At 37.0% G+C, this 19,570-nt stretch overlaps 1 non-coding gene across 1 annotated transcript; it reads right to left on the bottom strand.

Moving 5' to 3' along the window:
* Positions 1–308: 308 nt before the first annotated feature.
* Positions 309–417, bottom strand: LOC131145285 (small nucleolar RNA R71). Its single transcript, XR_009134068.1, has one exon. It is a non-coding gene; the product is annotated as a small nucleolar RNA R71 (small nucleolar RNA).
* Positions 418–19,570: the final 19,153 nt, after the last annotated feature.

Genomic DNA, 19,570 nt, shown 5'->3' with positions numbered 1-19,570 from the left:
CTTCATCCCCTTAGAGACTACTTCACATCCAATGCATACACCTCGCTATCTTGCATCTGATTTTTGGATGTCGAGGTGGCACAATTTTAATTTAAGACTTCTACCATCTCGATGTTTCCTAACTTCTTTAGGAACTCAACTAAAAATCCATACAAGTATCTAGATAAGTGTCTTGAAATTTGTTCCACCATCCGTATACCTCACTTTGGCCAAATGTTGGTTGAATTCCTTAGAGCCGAACTTGATGACAAATTGGGTCACCATGTAACATGCGTTCCTAAAAAAGTACTTCCCCATTGGGAAGACTAACTTGCTGAGGAAGGCAATCACCAATTTCTCACAAATAGATGGGGAACAATTTTTTGAGACTTGGGAATGCTTTATGGATCTCCTACGTAAATGCCCTTACCATCAAGTCCCTAGGTGGCAATTAGTGCAAACCTTTTATGAAGGGTTAGCTGAGTGTGATCGGTCCACGGCTGATGCATCTTGTGGAGGTGCTTTCCTCATGAAGCATAAGAATGAGGTTTGGGCTCTCTTTGAGACCCTCATCGAGAATTCTCAGCAGCATGCTATTGCTGTGCTTACACCTTCCCAACCTTCTTCTTCCCATCCTAAAATAGTCTAGGGATTAACTGCCGGCCATGACCTGACACCTACCTTACACACCATCGTTAAGAAATTAGATCCGGTTTTGTCCCTAGGAAAATCACCTCCACCTATGGCGTGTGCCATATGTTCTGATCACTCTCACACTTGCTATATCAACCCTTATGTGTCTCCCCCACTAAGTTTGTGCAGGAAAAAGTTAAAGCAACCCATAATTGGTATGACATGCCATCCAATGACCCATTTTCCAATAAGTATAATCCAAGGTGGAGTAAACATTCTAACTTGTCCTAAAGGCCACAAGCTTTCAGCTCGAGGACCTCAGCAATCACCCACTGCTCCACCTCCTCGCCCATTTCAAAACACTCAAAATCCTTTTCGTGTTTGCCCCTCAACCTTTGGCTTACCAGCAACCATCTCCTCCTCAACCAAAATATGATAGATCTTTCTAGGAGACGATGCTTAAAGACCTTAAGAGCATTGAGGTTGATCATCAAATTGATTGATAATTACTCCACTCTCACTCCTAGTCATTGCTAAGCTAGAAGCTACCATAGGCCAACTAGCTACATCTTTGAGTAGGAGAGATGAGGGTAACGAAATTGGGATGTATTCCCAAAGGGGGGGGGGTGAATTGAGTTAAAAAATTATGTGCAAAATTTTACTTTGACTTTTAGTTATTTTAACCTTTTACAATTACACAAACAAGATATCTAGGTAGTGACCATACTATACTAATCGAAAGTCCTAAATATAAATATGAATGTGTATATGATATCTACAATTATATTAAAAGATCAAGTTTCAATTTACTAAGCTGAATAATTTATTGGAGTGTAATGTACAACAATACTCAATAAAATTTTCAATTACAATCTCAGTACTAAAGTAGGTTTATCTTTGCATATACACTTCAATTTAATAATTGTTTACAAAACCTTTTTCCTTAGCTCAATTACTCAAGAATTCAAAACTTTATACTTGTTTGAATTTTCAATCCAACAGCCAAATCAAAACCAATATAGATTTAATCACAACCAAAATCGATATTCAGCTAATTTCCAATGTTCAGCAAGTTTCGATATTCAACAGGATTTAATATTCATAAAGTGTCAATAGTCAGCAAGTTCTTAATGAAAATAAAATCATGTATGGTGTTTATATCTTGCAAAAATTTAAAAGAGCAAGGGAAGAAGAGCCGAACATCGGATTTTTACAAGGTTCGGCCACATCCCACATCCTTGCCTCAAGAAACCCGCTGTGAGGATTTCCTTAACCACTTCATTACCAGGTGAAGTAAACCTCTATCAGTTCAAGGGGGAGTTTTCCTCTCTAACGAGAACACCCCTCTCTCTAGGAAATGATTCAAAATCCCTGAATCATCAAAAACAATACAAAGAAAGCACAATTGCTTGTACAAAAAAATAAAAAATACTCTTCAATCGAGCATATTAGTACACGTTAGAATCACAATACTTCAAATAAAGCAATATAGAAGTTGAAGCTCAAAAGAATATAACCAAAAATATGATTAAAGAATGTGAGTTTCAAAATATCAAATTAGATTACCGTGAGCTTTTCAGCAAGAACACAGTAGCCTCTTTAGAAAAGTATAACCAAAAAGTTTCGATAGAATATGTGTCATGCCATTCTCTCTTCTTACCCTAATGTGTGAAAATATTAAGTTTAAATAGTGTTCTAAGGTTTCAAAAGGTTTCCTTTATTTTTTTTGTCAATTTAGAAACAAATCATGTAAATTTTGGAAACAAGATCTGCGTTGTTAATCGTTTAAACATATGCATCAGTTGACTGGACTCGAGAGTGAATCGCTTGAGCTCTTTTAAAAATAGTGCTTTCTGAAAGTTAGAATGGGGTCAGTTGACTGGTCTTGATAGGTCAGTCTCCTGTGCCTATTCTATTTTTATATTTTCAAAATTAGTAGCGCTTCAATTGCATGATGAAATATCATCAATTTCCTGAATGTTTTGGTTCCAAACTTAAATTCATACTTTGGAAAACTTAATTTGGACTTTGAGAACATATTTTCCACATATAAAATCAAGTACCTAAGTCTATGATATATCCTACGAGCTTCAATCAACAATATTGAAATTTGAAGTACTTACACACAATAAATCTAAGTACCTAAGTCCTCATGCAATGAAGCTTCTAACATTCTTATGAGCTTTAAGTGAATCTTTAATTATCTTCATATACCTCATGAATTGAAACTTCATATTCATCATAACTCATAGCTATAAGTGTAATTTTAATTTAAGCTCTTCAAGCATATCTACTTGATTGCATAAGATCAATTAAGCCTTGAAACTTAACCTTAAACAACCATGTTAAGTATCCTTGATTTGTTATCATCAAAACGAGATTAAGCACTGTTAGGCCAACAATCTCCCCCTTTTTGATGATGACAAATAAGGAACAAAAATGAGAAAGCCTTTTTTTAAAACCCCCCCCCCCCACCCTCTTACAATAAGCATATCCTTAATAAGTCATAACACAAATAGTAGAAGTTCTCAACACTCATATCAGAATATGTCAAGTTTCAGAAGTTTCAATATCATGTTCTAAAGAGTATACTAAGTATAAATCCCTTTGAATATACTAGTTCAATGTTCAACAAGATCATATCTCAACCATCACAATGCATACACGCTCAATATCAACATGCTATTACTTCTTATGTTCTTCTCATTATACCAATATTTCTCCCCTTTTTGACATCAACAAAAACGGTAACTGAAGAAAATTAACATGCATTACAACATAGGACCGAAAATCAGAATTTAGTTCACAATCATAGTCCATAATCAACATGTAATTTCTCAAGGCAAGCATTCTTCAAAATGTTCATTCCAGATATATAGCATCCAAAATGCAAAAAATATGCAATATAAACTAAATTCTAGCATGAAAAGTGTTATATCCTAGACAAGCAAAGAGAATATAAAAAAAAAAGTGTTAAGAGTAGTAAACAACTCAAATATTACAATCAAAAGTTGTTTTAAAAGATCAGCAATAAAACAAAGCTAATCTTCATTGTCACTATCAGATTTAGTGCCATCATCATCATCATCATCATCATCATCATCATCTTCATTTCCAGAGCTCGTTTCCATTGGTGCTTTCCCACATGATGAAGATGATCCTACCATGTAGCTCTCAATGCGACAAAGACGTTGATCAAGTCTAGTGAAGCTCGAATGAAGTGAGCTAAAACCAGTACGCCCTTCACCGTGGAAATCATTCAGCAGCTGCTAATAAGATACAAACTAGGGTGGAGCATCATCTGCAACTTGTTGGAGTTCTTGTGCTTGTCGAGGTTCTCCATGTGGACGTCGACCCTTTAGCAACCAACCATGTCTTTCATATTTAACGTAACCCATTTGCTTATACGTAGTAGATTAGAAAATATCATAATGGGTTCATTTGATGAAGAGAGTAGATGGTGTGGTCACAACAAGCTGGTCAAAGATTTGGTTTATAATTCCTCCATATGGCAGAATAGCCATTCTAGCCTCCTCTATAGTAAACATCCATTTTAATATTAGGCTAGGTAAGTCAAGATTCTTCCCCTTTAATAGGCACCACATCACAAAATAGTCAAGGAAGGGGATATGATCATGTGACCCTACCCTAGGAAAAATGTTGTAAGTGATGAGTTTCTGTAAGATTTGAGCTTGGAGATTAAGCTAACAATACAATGAAGGATTACCAAAATATATGGGAGCTTATATCATAATCAATGGTAAAAACTCCTCAGGGATAAAGCCTTGAGCCATTATCCAAGATGAACCAATTTGTGGACATTCAAACTCTCCGTGTTGGATTCTAAGTCTAGTGGCTAAATTTTTTGGGGTTATTGCAAAAGATTTATCCATAACTTGGGTGGAACACACAGTTTCTCCCTTCACCATATTTGCATAGAAAAGCTTAACAAGATTTGAATACATTCCTCTAGCTTGATAAGTTATGAGCCTTTCCCAACCTAAAGCATTGAACATAGGTAAAATATCTGGGAAATCATCTCTAAAAAAGTCAATATCTAAGACCTTACCAAAGATGGATTCAGTAGATGGAAGATGTTCCCTATAGACTTGTTTGGCGTGGGGTGTCATTAACCATTGCTCAATGTCGTTTGAATCATCCCTTCTAGAGGAGGGACCTCAGTTTGCCATGTGCTTGGTTCTAGGTATGGTTTTGAAGCAAATAACTAGTTGAATCCTTCAAAAATAACGTGAAAATGCAATATGGATGCATCTTTTGAAGTTTAGTCTGTGAAATCTTCGTGAAATAGGACTTGGAGATGAAGGAGAGTGCTTATGGAGAGTGGGGAGAATAGGGTCAATAGACTGAGGTGTGAAAAATTAGGATTTTATGAACAGTAAATATATATATATACTGTCGCGGGTCAGTCGACTTCCTTCAAAGATTCAGTCGTCTGACCTATCTATTTCTTCGAAATTTCACAAGTCAGTAGTGAGTTGGTCAACTACACTCAAGGAGTCAATCGCCTAATGAGCCTGAACCTGAAATTCTAGTAAGTCAGTGTAGGTTCAGTCGATTGATGGTAAGGTGTGAGTCGCCTATCCTTCATGATTTATGATATACTTGATTACTTAAATCAACCACTTATTTTAATTAGCTACTCCTTCTCAAATCACCTATCTACTGTGCAATAAGCCTAATTCTCATCATATATAGATGAATCTATCCTTTGAAAGAGGTTTTGTAAAAATGTCTTTCCATTGTTCATTTGTATTGACGAATTCAAGAATGATATCTTCCTTTTGCACATGATCTCTAAGGAAATGATGTCTAATGTAAATGTGCTTGGTCCTAGAGTGAGAGATGGGATTTATGGAAATATTTATGGCACTCGTGTTATCACATTTGATCGGTATAGCCGAATATTCCAAATTGAAATCCTTAAGTTGTTGTTTCATGTATAGAGTTTGTGCACAACAACTACCTACTGCTACGTATTTAGCCTCAGCGGTAGACAATGCCATGGAGTTCCGTTTCTTAGAGAACTAAGACACTAGAGATCGTCCTACGAAGTGGCAAGTACCACTCGTACATTTATGATCTCTCTTACATCTGGCATAATCCAAATCCAAATAGCTAGTCATTTCAAATGCTATATATTTAGGATACCAAAGACCTAAGTCAATAGTACCTATCAAATACCTTAATATCCTTTTGACTACTATTTGGAGAGACTCTTTGGGAGCCGATTGAAAACAAGCACCCACGTAGATGCTAAACATGATGTCACGTCTATTGGCCGTCAAATAGAGCATGCTCCCAATCATGACTCGATAATATTTTACATCTACTGGGTTTCCTTACTCATCTTTGTCAAGGCTAATAGAAGTGTTCATTGGGGTCCTCAATGGCTTTCCACCTTCTATATCAAATTTCTTAAGCAAGACTCTTATATACTTTGATTGATTTATGAAAGTGTCATTCCTAGCTTACTTGATCTGAAGACCAAGGAAATATGTCAACTCACCCATCATGTTCATCTCAAACTTTTCTTGCATTCATTTGGTGAAGTCTTTTCATAAATTCTCATTTGTAGCACTAAAGATAATGTCATCAACATATATTTGTATGATAAGAATATTATTATCTTTAGACTTTATGAATAGGGTGCTATCCATTCTCCCTCTAGAAAATTCATTTTCTAACAAGAAGTCACTTAATCATTAGTACCAAGCTCTAGGAGCTTGTTTCAATCCATATAAGGATTTTTTTAGTCTAAACACATGATCAAGAAAATGAAAGTCCTCAAATCCCGGGAGTTGTACAACATACACTTCTTCATTTATGAATCCATTCAGGAATGCACTCTTCACATCTATTTAATAAAGTTTGAATTTTTTATGAGATGCATAGGCTAGTAGCATTCTAACTGCTTCCATTCTAGCTACCGGAGCAAAGGTCTCATCATAATTTATTCCTTCTTCCTGATTATAACCTTGAGTCTACTAGTTTAGCCTTGTTACGGACAATGTTGACTTTTTGAGTCCGATTCCTGCTTTGATTATGGCAAACAATAGTATCTCATTTGTGTGCTAAGTGTATGAATAAGTTCATTTTTCTAAGCATAGGTAATAGATGGGAAATGGAGGCCTTGAATGCACATCAATGATCATATTCCAGGGCGTATTCCATGGAAATTAGAGGAGCAGAAGAATTGAAGACTTTATTTATTATTTTCTAAGTTGTAATAATTATTTAGGTTTAATGTGTGCGTGCATATCATATGATCTAAATTGAAGCTCAACCAAGACCATAGATTGACCTTAGGGGCCTAAAATTTTCATGAAAACATTTTTCCAAAATAAGTTTTTTCAAAAAATAAAAAATAAAAAAACCTTCGGTTTCTTCAATCGCATTGATGAGCCCTTTTCTCTATCAATAACTCCTTATCTCAAAAAGTGTTCAACATAAAAGTTGTGGGATTTTCTCTTCGATATTGGCTGATACCAAGTACGTTCAATTTGGAGTTGTATATAAAAAGTTATGTTGAAAATACTGAAGGCTGGCCGCAGTAGAAAAATTCCCTTTATGTTTCTTTCATCTCATTGATGGGCAATTTTCTCTATCGAAAACGCAATATTTTAAATCATATTCAACATAAATGTTGTGGAAGTTTCTCTTAGATTTGTGTTAGTACCAATAAAATCCAATTTGGAGTTATATAGAGAAAGTTATGTTTGAAAAATCGAAGGGTAACCGCGCAAAAAGTGCCCTAATGGTCGAAAAATGGCTAGTTTTTAAATTAAATTATATTTCAATACTCCAATGGCCATAAAACGGCTAGTAAAGGGTTTTTACTATAAATACAACCCTAAACCACTTGAAAAATTTTATAAAAACCATTTGGAAGCATTCTTACATATTCTCTTTCCCAAACATATTTTATACTCTATTTTTTAAGATCAAAGCTTATTTCTCCTACTCTTTTTCTTGAAAATCTCTTTGGGGGAATTATTTTTAGGGTTTATAAGCAAATATTGAGCTTTAGCATATATTTATACCAATATATATTATTTGAAGGCCTTCTTGCCATTTGATGCTTTTCAAAGGTCAATCTTGAAGAAATTCACTCTCCTACTCTTTCTTTGAAATATCATTTTTGGAGAAAATTCTTGTTGACTACTACAAAAAGCCTTGAGTATATTTTAACTCATATATTAATTTCTTGAGAGGCTTCTTGATTTATAAAAGGTCATTTGAAAATAAAATCATTTTCCATTCTCTCACTCAATTAATTGCAAAATATTTTTTTAGAGGTTTTATAATACTCTACCGAGCTTCATTTGAAAATCATATGAGAATGCATTAAGAATTTTATTCGTACAAATCAGCTTATTTGAGAAGCTTTTACTTGTACACAAAATTCCATATCATTTGTATTTACAGTTTGGATTATGAACCGGAAAGAGGTAGCTACACTTCGTGTAAGCAGCGGATCGTAAAGAGGTAGCTACGCCTCGTGTAAGCAGTGGATTGTAAAGGGAAGCTTCACCCTGGTAAGAAGCAGATTGTAATTGGAAGCTCCAATCTAGTTTAAGGAGCGGATAGTGGAATCCTTGAGTGGTTTGCCCAAGGCGAGGACGTAGGTAGGAGTTGCCGAACCTCATTAAAAACTTCGTGTCTACACTCCCTCTTCCCTACTTTATTGAATTTCCATACTTTACTTTCTGTGCTTGTATGCCTATATTCAATTTGTGTTGAATGTTATAATTATTTTAAATATTTGCATCCATTATTGTTTTTGGGATTCATGCTTGTTTATAAAGACCTAAGTTGTGTTATACTAATTGTGGAATTAAAATAGGGATAAATTGACCTAGAAAGAATGTTTAAATACCCAATTCACCTCCCTCTTAGGAATACACCATAACTCTCAGAAAACAATGCCATTCTCATCCTTCTCATTCCTAAACACCCATTTAGTGCCATTTATTAAGTGATCAGCAAGTCTAGGAACTAACTTCCAAACCATATTTCTCTCATACTAATTTAACTCCTCTTGCATGGCTACTATCCATGATTTAATCATTAATTGCCTCATTTATGTTCTTGGGTTCCTCTTGAGATAGGAATGCGTAACGATTGCACAAATTCTTTAATTATGATCTAGTGGATACTCCTCGTGAAGGTTCACCTATAATTTGATCTTTGGGGTGATTCCTTACGAACATCTACTCCTTAGGCAATTTAGACTGACCTTGAGAGTTATCATTTAAAGGTGTGCTAATTTCATTACCCTCATATTTTATTTCCTGAATTGCTAGGTCTTCTAAACTTTTTCTTACTTCTGCTTCATCAACATCAATAGGTTTAGAAAAGAATGGATTAGCCTTATCAAATGAACATGAACTGATTCTACAACTGAAAGGGTCCTTTTGTTGTAGACTCTAAAGGCTTTGCTATTTACAACATATCCTAGGAAGATTCCTTCATTTGATTTAGAGTCAAACTTTCCTAGGTCCTCTTTATCATTTAAGACAAAGTACTTACATCCAAAAGTATGGAAGTAAGATATATTCGGTTTTCTCCCTTTCCAGAGTTCATATGGGGTCTTTTCTAGGCTAGTCATAAGTGAGACTTTCTTCATTACATAATAGGCGGTGTTCACCACTTCACCCCGAAAATATTTGGGCAAGTTATGCTCATTCAACATTGTCCTAGTCATCTCCTGAAGTGACCTATTTTTCCTTTCAACAACTCCATTTTTTTAGGTGTACGAGGTGCTGAGAAGTTGTGAGATATTCCATGTTCAGTACAAAAATTCTCAACATATTTATTTTTAAATTCTCTACCTCTATCACTTCTAATGTTTAGAACATCATACCCCTTTTTATTTTGAAGCTTCTTGCATAAGTTGATCAACATCTTACATGCTTCATCCTTGGAGGATAAGAAAAGTACCCAAGTGAACTTGGAGTAGTCATCAACAATGACAAATTTGTATTGTTTTCCTCTTAGGCTTTGAGTTTTGGTGGGGCCAAATAGGTCTAGATGAATAAGTTCTAGTGGCCTATCAGTAGAGATATGCTTCTTCTTCTTCTTAAAACTTGTCTTAGTCTGATTCCCAAGTTGACAAGCGTCACACACATTGTCATTTACAAACTTAGTGTTAGGTAAACCTTAACTAAGTTCCTTTTTGCTAATTTTGACAACAAATCCACACTAGCATGTCCTAATCTCCTATGCCACAGCCAACTAGCTTCATTCACAGCCGTGAAGCATTGAACTTCTTAAGATATCAGGTTTTCAAAGTTAATGCAATATACATTATCAACCCTATTAGCAATAAACAAGGTGTTATGCTTTTAACTGTGTTCAACTATGCATTTGTCTTGTTTGAAAGTTACTTCAAAACCTTTGCCACTTAGTTGACTAATGCTAAGCAGATTGTGTTTTAACCTTTCTACCAATAAAACATCATCAATCTCCAAAGAGGGTTCCTTATCGACTTTACTGATGTCGATAATTTTGCCTTTTGCTTTATCTCCAAAGGTGACATATCCACCACTAATCTTTAGTGTCAATGAGGTGAACTTGGACTTGTCTCTGGTCATATACCTCAAGCACCCACTATCTAAATATCATTTATCTTTTGATGGTGTGGACCTAAAGCATACCTACAAGAAGGGATTCACGATGTTATTTTTGGTACCCAAACCTTCTTAGGTCTTTTTAAATTTGTTTTATTTTCAGTTTTTACTCTCCATACTTACTTGATTTTAACATTCTTTCTTTTGTATGGACAATCAAACTTTATGTGCTCTTTCTCCTTGCATAAGAAACATGTAGTGTGTTCATATGTATTGACTGAAGATGTACTAGCATAATTTTTAGAGGCTTTTACAAAGTTCCCCATGTAGAGGTTCTTTTTCTTTGTGTTCTCAATTCCATTGAAATCTATTCCTTCTTTGTCCAAGGACATTCTTTGAGTTCCAACTAGTTTATCAAAGTTATATTTTCCTCTAGTGAAGTCATAGATGATTTTAGTTTGATCCTCAACTTTACTTTTAAGACTACGAATTTCTGAGTCTTTTACACTTTTACCATTCACGTGTAACTTAACTAGTTCTTGAGAAATCTGGTTGATTTTACTCATGAGTTCATCAACGATTGAGTCTTTTTCTTTATCAGTTGCTTTTGATACCTCTAGTTGCTTCATTACTGTTTCATTTTGTTTTCTTAGTGCTATGTTTCTCTTAGAGACTTTTATGAATCTCTTATGTAGTGAAAATAGTTCAACTTGAATTTCCCTATACGAAGGCATACTCTTACATGAGTTGTTACGAGACTCATTACTAGATTTAGCAGATGAGGTTGAATAGGAGTTTACCTCGTCATCTCTCACCATGAAGTACAAGTTAGCAATCTCATGATCACTTGATTCACTTTCATAGTCACTTGAGCTTGATTCATCCCAAGTTTCTTTCATCGCTCTCATATTCTTCTTATTGGCATCTTTCTTGAGCTATGGACAGTTAGGTTTAATATGTCCTACTTTCCTACAATTATAACAGGTTACGGGTTCATTTTTTGTTTCTCTCTTACTTGTTTCACCCTTATCTATTTTTGACCCTTTGAATCTTCTAGAAAATCTTTTATTCTTATTAAAGAATTTCCCTATACGTCTAGTGAATAAGGCTAGGTCATCATCATTAGGCTCATTTTTGTCTTCCTCACTAGAGCTTTCCTTTGAGGCTTTTAGGGTTATTGTCTTCTTTTGTTTATTACCCTCAATAGTTCTTTCATTTATCATCATCTCGTATATGAGAAGCGATCCTATCAGTTCATCTAGGGAAGTAATTTTTTCAGACTTTTGCCTTCAATTATGGCAGTGGCCTTAGGTTCCCAAACAGGAGGAAGTCCTCTAAGGATTTTCCTGATCATTTCATAGGTAGAGTAGTTCTTACCTAGTGCATTAAGGGAATTAATTATGTGAGTGAACCTAGTGTACATACTAGTGATAAATTCTTCTGGGTTCACCTTAAAGGCCTCATACTCACAGGTGAGCATATTAATCCTACTGTCCCTAACATCTACGGTTCCTTTATAGGTAACCTATAACTTGTCCCAAATCTCCTTAGCCAATTTACAACCCATAATTATGTTGAATTCATTGGCGTCTAAGGCACAATATAGTGTGTTCATTACACTATAGTTAATTTGAAGTTATTTCATGTCTGTTTCATTTAGATCACTTTCTTGTTTAGGGACTTATTTATTATCTATAGTTTTGGTGGGAATGAAGTCACCATGTGTGACTACTTTCCATACCTTCCAATCCATGGTCTATAAGAAGATCCTTATTCGTTGTTTCCAAAAGGTGTAGTTTACACCACAGAAAATGGGAGGTCTCGATAAGGATTGGCCTTTGCCAAAAGGGGGAAACTCCTAAGTGTGTCATAGGGATCTTTATGTAGCTACTTGTTAGGATTTACTACAACTTTGCTCTGATACCAATTGAAATTAGGATGTATTACCAAGTGGGGGATGAATTGGGTTATTAAAAATTTATTTGAAAAATTTTAGTTATTTTAACCTTTTACAATTACACAAACAAGATATCTAAGCAGCGACTGTACTAAACCAATCGGGAGTCCTAAATATGAATATGAATATGTCTATGATATCTACAATTGTATTACAAGATCAAGTTTCAATTTACTCAACTGAATATTTTATTAGAGTGCAATTTACAACAATACTCAATAATATGTTCAATTACAATCTCAGCACTAAAGTAGGTTTATCTTTGCATATACACTTCAATTTAATGATTGATTACAAAATATTTTTCCTCGGCTTAATTACTCAAGAATTTAGAACTTCATACTTGTCTGAATTTTCATTCCATTAATTAAATCAAAACCAATATAGATTCAATCACAACAAAAATCGATATTCAGCTATTTTCCAATATTCAACACAGTTCAACATTCAACAAGATTCAATATTCAGCAAGTGTCAATATTTAGCAAGTTCTTAATGAAAATAAAATCATGCATGCAATTTTTATATTGCAGAAATTTAAAAGTGTAAAGGAAGAAGAGCTGAACATTGGATTTTTACAAGGTTTGGCCGCAACCTACATCCTTGCCTCAAGCAACCCATTGTGAGGATTTCCTTTACCACTCAGTTACCAAGTAAAGTAAACCTCTATCCATTCAAGATGGTGTTTTCCTCTTTAACGAAAACACCCCTCTCACTAGACAACAATTCAAAATCCCTGAATTGTCAAAAACAATACAAATAAAGCACAATTTCTTGTACAAAAAAAAAAAATATACTCCTCAATTGAGCATATTAGTACACATTAGAATCACAATACTTCAAATAAAACAATATAGAAGTTGAAGCTCGAAAGTATATCACTAGAAATTTGATTAAAGAATGTGAATTTTGAAAGATCAAATCATATTATCATGAGTTTTTCAGCAAGAACACATAAGCCTTTTCAAAAAAGTATAACCAAAAAGTTTTGATAGAATGTGTGTCGTGTCATTCTCTCTTCTTACCCTAATGTGCGAGAATATTAAGTTTAAATTGTGCTCTAGAGTTTCAAAAAGTTTTCCTTAAATTTTCTCTCAATTTAAAAACCAAACATGTAAGTTTTAGAAACAAGATCAGCGTTGTTAATCGTTTAAACATACGCATTAGTCAACTGGACTCGAAAGGTCAGTCGCCTAAGCTCTTTTAAAAATAGTGCTTCATGAAAGTCAGAATGGAGTCAGTCGACTGGTCCTGATAGGTTAGTTTCCTAAGCCTATTCAGTTTGTATATTTTTTGAAGTCAGTAGTACTTTAGTTACCTGATGAAATATCATCAATATCCAGACCTTTTTGCAACACTTGCTTTTCAAGTTCCAAACTTAAATTCATACTTTGGGAAATTCAATTTTGACTTTTAGAAAGTATTTTTCATGTATAAAATAAGGTATCTAAGTCCATGATATATTCTAGGAGTTTCAATCAATAATATTTAAATTTGAAGTACTTACATTAGACTTTCACACAATAAATCTATGTTTTCAAGTCCTCATGTGATGAAGCTTCTAAAATTCTTCTGGGCTTTAAGTGAATCTTTAATAATCTTCATATCCCTAATGACTTGAAACTTGATGTTCAGCATAACTCATAGCTTTAAGTGTAATTTTCATTTAAGCTCTTCAACCATAACCACTTTATTCCATAAGATCACTTAAGCCTGAAACTTAACCTTAACCCACCATGTTAAGTATCCTTGATTTCTTATCATCAAAATAAGATTAAGCCTTAAGCCTTGTTAGTCCAACTGACATGTTGTCAAGTCAACCTCTAGTGAGCCTTAAGGGCCAGTATAGAATATGAGCCAGCTTCTAGTCCTTCAACGTATCATGAGCAAGCCTAGGCTATGACCATTCTTAGGAGTGGTGGGGAGGTAAATAATAGGGTTGGGGAGAAGTTAGACCAAGGAAATGGTAGGGATAAGATGAGGGAAGAGCCCAATGCTAAACCATGTAATCCTCCTTCCCCTAATTCGGTAATTGATACCGAGACACCTACCCCCTCCAAGGATGGAGCACTAATCCATTATGTCCCTACAGCACCATACCCTATAGCCCTTCATGCACCCTCAAAGTCTAAGAAGGAGACTAATACTCAGTCCATTATGGACACATTCAGACAAGTCAAGGTCAATATTCCTCTCTTAGATGCCATCAAGCAAGTGCCTACGTATGCCAAGTTCCACAAGGACTTATGCACCCAAAAGTGCAAATTGAGGGTGCACATGAACAAGCAAGTCAGGATGACCGAGCATATATGCTCAATTCTTTTAGGTTACATTCCTCCAAAACTTAAAGACCCTCGTGCTGCCACCATATGATGTGTAGTCGGCGATTACACTATTGGTAAGGCTTTTTTAGATTTGAGAGCAAGTGTGAACCTACTTCCCTACTTGGTCTACAAACTATTCTATTTATGAGAGCTAAAGCCCACCCAAATCACATTGATCTTTACTAACCGATCAGAGAAAAGACCCCGGGGTGTGATAAAGGACGTCTTGGTCAAAGTTGAAGAGTTCTATTACCCCTTTGACTTTGTTGTATTGGATATGGAGCCTCCTGACCCAACCAAGGATTCAATCGCTGTCTTATTAGGATGATCATTCTTAGCTACGGCTAATGTCTGCATTATGTTTAGGACCGGGATCATGGATGTGTCCTTTGGCAACATACAACTCTAACTAAATGTATTTCATGCTTACCAACATCCCCCCAATGACGTCCAATATATGGACATTGACATGATTGAAGAATGTGTTGAGGAAGTGGCCCCCTCGATTCTTTGGAAAAATCCCTTTAAGGATATACTTCATCCAGATAGACCCTCCATATCTAGCTTGAAGGACCCATATAAGCAGATCTTTGCCATTTATGACTCTGTTTCTAGCTTAGAGGGAGGGCTTTGGGTAACTGGGAAGTTGTTTAATGGGGGCATGGTGGAAAAAGCTCATATTTTTGAACTAGGGTGAGTTTGAAATTAACACTCATTGCGCATGGCTGAAGACAGTAAGCTTAGCACTTTTGGAAGGTAACCCATTGTATTTCTTATTTTTCTTCCTTCTTTGAGTCCATAGGTTTCACATTCTAGAGTAGGTTGAGTCCAGGGTCCATAGATAGGTCATAGGAGAGTTGAGGTTCTATCAGTGCATGACCAGCAATGCCCCTAGTGTGACCTAGTCAAGCCTTTGAATCTTCTAAACTTCCTAATTCTTGAGAAGCTCAATAGGGGTGCGACCAACACCTAACTCTTGTACGACTTGATTGGTTGCCTCCTTTCCTAACTCATTTGGGGGTGCGACCAAGGCATGACCAACATGAAGCTGGTTCAACCTGCTAAAAACTAAAAAATCTTTTTAAACTCCCTTCTTTTCCATGAACCTCTAACTCTCCCAAACCTCTTCCCTCTCGAACCCCTCATCGCACTCCCTCTCTTCCTTGGTCACCCAACCCTTCTAGACCTCCGGTGACCCTCCTACAACCAGCTCTAGCTCTAGTTGTCCACTCCTTGCATAAAACATCCTTCCTTGCGCACTTAGTGTTTGCTTATTCACCTCCTCTGCACACGAGGGTTTTTATCCTTCCCTTGTCATGTTCGTGTCCCTTCATCTTCTCTATTAGCCATCTTTCACCCCATTTACGTACCTAGCCACCTTCCTGGGCATCTATATCCATTGTCTTCAATGATGCCTCATCGATCAGCATCTCAGGCTGCTTCAAAGGAACCCCAATTGTCATGAGCCACTACAAAGCAGAAGAGAGTCCATGACCAGCCTAGGGATGAGTTAGCTTTCAACTCTAATGAGATTTTTCCTTCTCAACTAAGGAAGAGGAGTTGGGCGACTCAAAGCATGCATGCATAGCCCAGCAGGGGACAATGGGCATAGAGAATTACCCTCGCCAACTATAACCTTAAGCTTTCATACACATTCCAGCTTAAAGAGACTCGCGCCCATCCACGCAAAAGGTGTTATGTCAAGATCTTTTAGACAAGGAAGCTCAACCACTATATGACCCCACCGATGATGACATGCCATCCCCAGGTGGTGCGGGAGTTCTATGCCTATATGCCACACAACCTTAGCATGGGTGTCTGACGCACTACAGTGCAGGGCATCTCATTCAAGCTGACTCCCGACTTGATCGATTAGGTGTGGTCCCATAGGGAGGTAGATGATATACCATAGGAAACCCTTGACTCCTAGACGTGCATCACATTATTAGTCATATGTTTCATGACCTCTATTATGATGATACCCATATGTAGAGGGGGATGTGCACAACAAGGAACCGTGTGCCAAATTATTTGCTGCTCCTTGACCTCATCCTGCAACATAATATCTGCGCATTTGGCCATTATTCGAAGCGGGGTGGCATTCACCTCCATGTTTTGTATGTCGTACATCAGGGCATGGCAGTGGATTTCTAGAGCTTGAGCTTGGTTGTCTTAGCTCACTTGAAGGTGAATAGATGGGCACCCTATGAGGGTGCATGGGGGTCTGAGTTGCCTGCACAAATTTTCTTTCATAACCCTGAGGATACAGCACACCCTCCAGTGCCACCACCTCATAGAGCATTGACGAAGAAGAGGAGGACAATTGTTGAGCCCTCCACCTCAGCTACTACACCTTTATAAGAAGTTCCTCCAGTGATGGTGTAATGACCTAAAGTATAATGTGTTAGAATTGGTGTATTCCCAAGAGGGGGGGTGAATTGGAATTTTAAAATTTATCACCTAGGTTGAACTGGATAAATAGCAATATATACACAACCTAGGGTATGCCTATTCAACTTCCAAATGCGTAGATAAATATAATGTGAAAATTAAGTCATATGCATCATTCACCCATAACATACATGTGCGGTAAATATAAAGTGCGGAAATAAAAATGAACACACGATATGTTATCGGGGTTCGGCCAACCGTGCCTATGTCCCCGCCTCAAGCTCGCAAGCTAGAGGATTCCACTAATAGCTCACTTAAGGGTGGAGCGGCACCGTTTACAACCAGGTCAAATTAACACAGGGTTGACCTCAACCTTAACCAGGTCAAATTAACACAGGGCTGACCTCAACCTTAACCAGGTCAAATTAACACAGGGCTGACCTCAACCTTAACCAGGTCAATTAGCGAGGCTGACCTCAACCTACACGCCTTAACAGGACGACGCACCTAACTTTCCTAACCGGGTCTAAGCCAATCCGGGACTATTCTAGGGCTAGTCTCCCTCTTCAGGCCCATGCCTGGAAATACAATCAAAGTGTATTACAATGAACTGGTACAGTGATTGTGCTTTTAAGTAAAACAGATATGTACCCAAATTCGCACAATAATATACACCACAAATATGAAATAATTTGTAAGCTCAATGTGGTCAATATGGTTCAACTCTCAAAGTATATTCTATCAGTGTAATGTGTACGTGAGAGTGTCGAACTAACAGTCTTTGTATCACAAGATATGTTCAATAAATAGGTTCACACAAAGATTTCAAGTCTTGTATATTTCGATCATTTAGATATTTCAAGCATGTAAGTATTAAACGATGTATATGCTTGATTTGCAAAAGACGTGTAATCTTTGTATTCAGCAAATGATATATGAGTGAAAGAATGTTGCAACAAAGATCACAATCACACAAGCAAATATCTCTTCAAAGTATTTTGCAACATAAAAGTACAATAGATATTTGAAAGTGTTTTGAAAAGTTTTTGCAGACAAAAGCAAATACACTCTTCTCAAGATCTTGCAATGAAGGTGCAAGCTTAGAAGATCTAACAAGGTCTTCTTAGGAAATGCTTTATTAGCAAAAGCCTCCTAAGAATCCTAAGGTTTGGCTCTCAAGAAAATCAAACGAGTAACACAAGGAGAGCAAACCTATTAAGCAAAACACTCAATCAACTTACAAAATATGTAGGCAATGCTAGAAGGCAAGTATGAGTGGTTTGAGTAATAAAATGAGTATTATAGGGTTTTGGTTTTTCAAAGAATTTTTCCCTAATTAAGGTGGCTAATCCCTTTATAATCTTTGCAAATGAAGGCATATATATAGGCAAGGGAGAAAATATAACCGTTGGGGACCTATAGGGTATTATCAGAAAAGTTTAATGAAGTTTAGTGCATTTTAACCCTGTTTAGAAAAGTATTAACCACGGTAAAAATGGGAGCAACCCGAGAGGTCCGGTCGACCAAAAGTAGCTCGGTCGACCGGGACTCAAGTAGCTCGGTCGACCGAGGGCATTTTGAACTAAGGGGTCGGTCGACCGGGTAAGGGCGATTTTTGAAATCTCCGAGTTTCGGTCGACCGAGGCCTTTTTGAACTGCACGGCTCGGTCGACCGAGGCCTTTTTGAACTGCACGGCTCGGTCGACCGAGTTGTTGGGAATTCTCCCGAGGCGCTTCGGTCAACCGAGTTGTTGGAGTAAAAAAGTGGTCGGTCGACCGGGGGGTCAAATAGTTGACTCCCAGGTGGTTCGGTCGACCGAGGTCAAATGACCTGTAAGGGGTCGGTCGACCGGGACCGGGTCAAATAGTTGACCCGGACCGGTTTCGGTCGACCGGGCCAATTTGAACTGTTTGGCTCGGTCGACCGAAAGTGCACCAAGTGTGCATTTCGGTCCCGAATTGACCCAACTCAATCAATTTTAAGTGCCTAATAAACATATGTGCATATGTGTGTGTCCTAAGGCCACTTGGGGTCCAATTTTGAAGACACCGAAAAAGTCCGGTGTCGGTCGACCTTCGGTCACCCGAAGGTACACTCTAAGGTCTTTCTATGGTTCGGTTTGAGCTTACAAAGCAAATCATTCATGTGATGTGTGTGAGCTTATTACAAACCGAAAACCCTAATTACTATTACAGACAATTTCACTGGAAAATATTTCAATTAAGAGTTTATGAAACTGTCTTCAAGCCTTTCTTGCTTTGTGCACATCTTGATCTTGTCATTCTTGATTCCTGCACAAAAACTCAATTACCCATTAGATACAATGAGTATTTGTCATAATCAAAACCGGGCGTGACACGTAAGGTCAACATAATGGTATTTAAATAATAACTAAGAGAGTAGAAAATGGAAACAGAAAAGAAAAGGGGGCAGCATGCTTTGTCGATGAACTCAAAGCGTTCGTCAACAATGTCATGTTATGAGCTCATCGACGAAGGTGTGCTTCGTCAGCAAGAAAAATACCGAAAATATGTTTTTGGGCGACTCTGAATTTCGTCGACGAAGGGGGAGTTCGTCGACGAATTTCTTCATGACCTCGTTGACGAGGTGACGTGGCTCATCGACGAAGCCCATAGTATAAATTGCTCAAAATTCATTTTCAGAATGAAATTTGATGCCCAGACTTCTCGCTCTC

This window comes from Malania oleifera, chromosome 12 (assembly GCF_029873635.1).
Source record: "Malania oleifera isolate guangnan ecotype guangnan chromosome 12, ASM2987363v1, whole genome shotgun sequence".
Lineage (NCBI taxonomy): Eukaryota > Viridiplantae > Streptophyta > Magnoliopsida > Santalales > Ximeniaceae > Malania > Malania oleifera.
This window is presented reverse-complemented; position numbering and strand designations above follow the sequence as displayed.